Source organism: Armigeres subalbatus, chromosome 2 (assembly GCF_024139115.2).
Source record: "Armigeres subalbatus isolate Guangzhou_Male chromosome 2, GZ_Asu_2, whole genome shotgun sequence".
Classification (NCBI taxonomy): domain Eukaryota; kingdom Metazoa; phylum Arthropoda; class Insecta; order Diptera; family Culicidae; genus Armigeres; species Armigeres subalbatus.
Window position 1 is genome coordinate 248,498,768 of NC_085140.1, and position 5,736 is coordinate 248,504,503.

General features: G+C 39.4%; 1 long non-coding RNA gene across 1 annotated transcript; it reads left to right on the forward strand.

The window, feature by feature from the left end:
- Nucleotides 1–701: 701 nt before the first annotated feature.
- On the forward strand, nt 702–1,059 carry LOC134216148 (uncharacterized). The gene is made up of 3 exons (XR_009980523.1): nt 702–802; nt 859–935; nt 994–1,059. It is a non-coding gene; the product is annotated as an uncharacterized LOC134216148 (long non-coding RNA).
- The last annotated feature ends 4,677 nt before the right edge of the window (nt 1,060–5,736 follow it).

Here is a 5,736-nt window from a genome sequence, read left to right on the forward strand (position 1 = left end):
GCACTCCTAACGGCTTCTATTCAAGATGGCTGAATTTGACCCGCCATTGCACTGGAAGCATCGCAACCGCTGCACTCCCGATCAGGAATACATAACAAAATTATAACTCAATTCTATCAATGATTGTTATTTAAAACAACGTGTGTTATAATTAGATAATTCGATAAAAATATGTCTTCGGCCAGTTTTATTTCATATCAAAATTATAACAACATTAGTTATGTATATTTACACAAAATAATTGCCTACATTTTTTTATATTGGAAAAAAGCGGAGGTGATCACCTCCAGTATAACTTGAATCAATGTTCGATGTTAATAGCTAGTACAAAGATAATTGCTTACATTATGGATGGAAATCCGGCGTTATAGCGTACCACATTTTTATACGTAATGTAGGCAATTACCATGAAAGTAGATTTTTGTACCTCATAGGGGAACTGGGGGTAGGACGCCCACGTTAAGGAAAATGCCATTTTTATCAATGAAAACCACCATTTCAGCCAGTTTTCATCAGCGCATACTGAAGAACAGCATATCTGCGACTGTTGCCTACCCCATTCGTACGGCACACATCTTCACTATCCAGCAGTACCCCCTGTTTGAACGTTGACGTTGTCATTGTCATCCCAGCCGACCTGTCTGTCTGCCGAGAGCCTGAAGGTTGTCATCGCTGGTACGTACACAACAAGAGCATTGAATGAAAACGTGAGTGCATTAAAGCGAAAGCGAAATTGAAATTAAATCTAATGTTAATTCTAATCTTAATTAAATTGTTAAAAACTATAATTCCATATTGCCTAGTAAGTATAACATGATGTAGTTTAATGTGTTTATAAAACTAATGTATAGTGTTTAGATTTCCACACTACGCATATGTGAATTCGTCGTGGTAAATAACCTAGATTCCTGCAATTGATACAATCCCGCAAGGCGGTAAGCTATTCCTAAGATGCGTAATATTTCGTAAATACTAAATTTCTTAAACTAATAGGCTGAAATAATATTCACAAGGCTGAACAATACGCAATTACAGTTAATGGGCGACTAAACGTGAGTACAGAAAAACACAATTGATATTTATAAATTATTTGATACACTTACATATATAGCAACACCAATCCACAGCTTGTGACATGCAACATAAATATTGAACAAACTTATATCTATATAACTAGATTTGACCTGAAATTATTGCAAACACTTATATGTACCATACCGATAACACCGGCACACCGTATTATCTAGACTTAAGCTATACAGTTATCTCCATTGATTTGATTCATATCATCTATCCAATGAATTTACAGGAAAATTATAAATCTCCTAAATCCTGAGAGCGAGTTGGACAGAGTTTTATAGTATCGGAAGAATTCCCCGTTAATTGAGTTGCAGTTTGCAACAGCGACTGACTACCGATAACAGATATCTAATTGTCCATTTTATTGCACAGAAATTTGATTTTTAAAAAGCACCCGAAAAAAAATGATTTTGAAACCATGCGGGGTGAGATGCGCCAGTGGATGGGTTAAAACGCGCATGTGCTTATCGTACTGATTTTCATTTTAATTGCCTACATTAAGGCAATTAACCGAATGTTTCAGCTGTTTCGGTCATACGAAATGAGCATGGGCTTAATGCCCCACACCGACCTCAGAAGTTTGAAGCATAGCATAGCATAGCATAGCATAGTTACGGTGTACTTCGTAGATTGGACACTAGTGATACTCATGTTTCTCTTTTGGAATCCTTATTCAGATTGCTATCAGAAATCAAGGTGGATGTGGTCCTTGATTTCAATCTAGGATAAAAATCACAAAAGCATGAGGATTACTACTCCTGGCCACGCCCATCTTCACCGTAACTTGGGAGGGGAAGGAAGTGTTGGTGTAGTACTTACTTAACGAGAGGCCCCCGACTCAGCGACACCCTCATAAGTACCACGGAGTTGGATATTGGGGAAGGTATTCGTTGGGTCAGGATTTGCCTGTAGCTGACAATGTGACCGTGGTAGATCTTACACCGCAACACACACCGACCTCAGAAGTTTGAAGGCCCATAAAATCGTTTTAAAACCATTTTTGACGACGATTTCGTGTGGAACATAAAGAACACGAGTAAGCAGCATGGCTCATGGCTCAATTATTAATTTATCAATGTATAACAGCGACAGAAAGACTAAATTCCACCGAGCTAGAATTTCATCAAAACACACAAAAATCGTTTTTTCGAGTTTTTCATGTATAACTAGAGAAAAATCATGAAATATATGTATCCAATGGCAATATTTTTCATTGCTTTATCGTATAGACTATTGAAAATAATCAAAATGGGGATATTAAACCTTATTCAGGGGTGGCGCGTTTTAACCACTATGGGCGTGCTACCCCCATTTCCCGTACATGGGAACCGAACGAACGAACGTGAGGTGATCCATAGGTGGCGGCAGCTCTACGAAGAACACCTGAATGGCGATGTCAGGGCTGACAATAGTCATTCTCGTCGTATGAAGAAAGCGAAAAAAATTTAGTCTTCGTCAAAACATTGCACGACGCAACACCTATTCGTTTTCTTCGCGCCGCATGCGTACCACGACGATAGTCGCGCAGCCAAAAGTTATGACGATTTTCGTCGTCACTTCTTCACATAATTGATTGCACGTCATTATAGACGGACTGGTTAAAAACATAATAGCGTCTCAAATAAACAAATAGTAGGATATTTGGTAACATAAATGTATCGATAACATTCATAACGCTTTCATACGTTACTTCAAATTCATTATTACAAAGAATTAGTAAAAATCTTCGCATGGCAGCTGCCGCTTGAAGAATAACGGTATGAAGTCTTCGTTCTTCGATGTCGTCAGGACGATTTGGTTACACGACGAAAGCTAACGTCGTGCGCGTCATTGACGATGTGTAGAGTAGCAATGAAGACAATGCAACTCGTCGCTACTGTGGCATTTCGTGCTATGACGATGACGATTGTCAGCCCTGGGCGATGTGGCAGATGAAGATGGCGGTATGGTGATGAAGCTGGGAGAACGCGCGCAGGACATAATTTTACCGGCTCCGGATCTCCAGGAAATCCAGAATGAGATTGTCCGACTGAAAAACAACAAAGCCCCTGTGGTTGACCAACTACCAGGAGAGCTATTTAAACACGGTGGTGATGCACTGTATTGAACGCTGCATTGGGTCATTACCAAGATTTGGCATGAGGATGTTTTGCCGCAGTAGTGGATGGAAGGTATCGTGTGTCCCATCTACAAAAGGGGAAGCTAAGCAGATCGGACTAGTCATCAACACGTCGAAGACTAAGTACATGGTAGAGGTTCAAAGGAAAACAATTTGAGCCACCCACCGCGAGTTTGCATCGGTGGTGACTAAATCGAGGTGGTAGAAGAATTTGTCTACTTGGGCTCACTGTTGACTGCCGAAAATAATTCCAGTAGGGAAATTCGGAGACGGATAGTGGCTGGAAATCGTACGTACTTTGGACTCCGCAAGACGCTCCGATCCAATAGAGTTCGCAGCCGTACCAAACTGACAAAACGCTCATTAAACCGGTAGTCTTCTACGGACACGAGACCTGGACAATGCTCGTGGAGGACCAACGCGCACTTGGAGTTTTTGAAAGGGAAGTGCTGCGTACCATTTATGGTAGGGTGCAGATGATGGACGGTACGTGGAGGAGGCGAATGAACCACGAGTTGCGTCAGCTGTTGGGAGAACCATCCATCGTTCACACCGCGAAAATCGGACGACTGCGGTGGGCCGGGCACGTTGCCAGAATGTCGGACAGTAACCGATCAGGTGAAAGATGACTTGCGGACCCTCCGTAGACTGCGTGGTTGGCCTGTAGCACAGGCCACTTCGGCCTTAGTCTGAATAAATAATAATAATAATGATTTGCCACAAAATAACAAAAGGTGCCTTTGTTGTGTTCACTCTGATTGTGCATCTTCAAAGATATTTCCTGTCCGGTTTACTCTCACTCTCTCTCCTTGTCTTGTGTAAAATTTTCGGCCCTTAAAAGGACCTATTAAATTTTAATCATTAACTCAACAGTACCAATCATTTTTTCTAAGCTTTGAAGAAAAGAGCATTTGAACGCAGCGGCTGACGGATCACGCGGTGATTTTCCGCTAAACTGCAGCAGACGCCACCGTTAAGGTTGGCAACCTTCGGAAGGCTAGGACCGATGTTGATGATATTCAGTTACGACAGCTGCGGGCACATTCGATGGAACGCTTCTATGTTCGCGATCGTCCGCAAAAACTTTTTCGAACGATCACCTGCTTCTAAACTTTTTTTTTATAATTATCGATGATAAATAATTAAAATTCAATGAGAAAATTATTTAAGCTCTTTTAGTGGAATGTCTTCAACTGTCATGAGACGAGATTAGTACTTTCCATTAAATTCCAACAGTTCGAGTTAAGTACGAGACACTGAAGACGGCCTCACAGTTCACAAAATACACAGATTTTAGAAGGCTGTTTATAAAACCATTGATTTTTCCTTGATTGAATGGTCCAAAATGGTTTGAGATATTAACGTTTTAAGTCTATCATATTTTCGTAACGTCCCTCGTTTTTCACAATCGCAAAGTGTACCCCGGTAAAGAAAACACAGACGTAGTCTTACGTCAAAAATCTTCCTCTTACTTCCAATATTGAAACATATAAAAAACGTATCAATAGCTACGTTTTAATTTTTTTTGCTCGAACACTTCTCCAATATTTTATTATTGAAGAAAAACATTAAGAAATGTTCATGATAAATTGCTTGATTTTGGTTACAGACAGTGATGGGAAATGTCAAAAAAATGTCATGGGGTTGCTATTACTAATTTGTTAATCACTTTTTTCAAAAGTTATTTACAATTCAGATTTTTTGGTTAACATGTAATGCTCAAAGGATGCTACAACTTTGCCGAACAGACCATTGTTCTAAATACAAAGTGTGAGGCATGATAAGGAAATTAAAAAAATGTCACGGAATGTCATGACATTAATGTCATTTGACCCTAATTGGGCTCTCACGCCGTCAATTTCAGATTTAGAGCAATGACCTATTAGAAAAAGTTTTAGTATCCTTTAAGGGCTACATGTTTATATAAAACATACAAATGCGAATAACTTATGAAAAAAGTTATTAACAAATTAGTCCCATGACATCGATATGACATTTCCCGTCACTGGTTACAGATAGCTTTTTTACTTGGTTGTAATAATTACATTTTTCGGGTTACTTAAACTTTCACAGCTGTATTTTATTTCTCATTATTTGCAAAAACGCATCCATTCTACTTAGCTTTTATCAGAACCCAGGTTTCCTCTCCGTTTGTCAACGTTATCGGTTTTGTCCTATGTCTGCCTTGTAACCCTTTGAAGCGGTTTATATAAAATGCAATAAAATCAATAAATGATGTCAGTTACTAGAAGTGTTATTTTTGTTTAGGATAAAAGTTTAAAAACAAGTTTGTGTTTGAATGAAATCGATTAAATAAATCTATGGTTCCCCTGACTGGAGAGTGGAGCATATATTCAAAGGCAGTATGGTGTAGAATCAACTACAGGAAACACCAATTGACTGTACAGTTTATGTACCCACTGTTGGAAGCAATTGCCGGGCTGCCTACGGAAGGACTGGATCCATTCTTGTACATTTTATAGCATTAGTGTTAATTATGAGTCAGACATCGCCGTCGCTGATGATGATGTCATTTT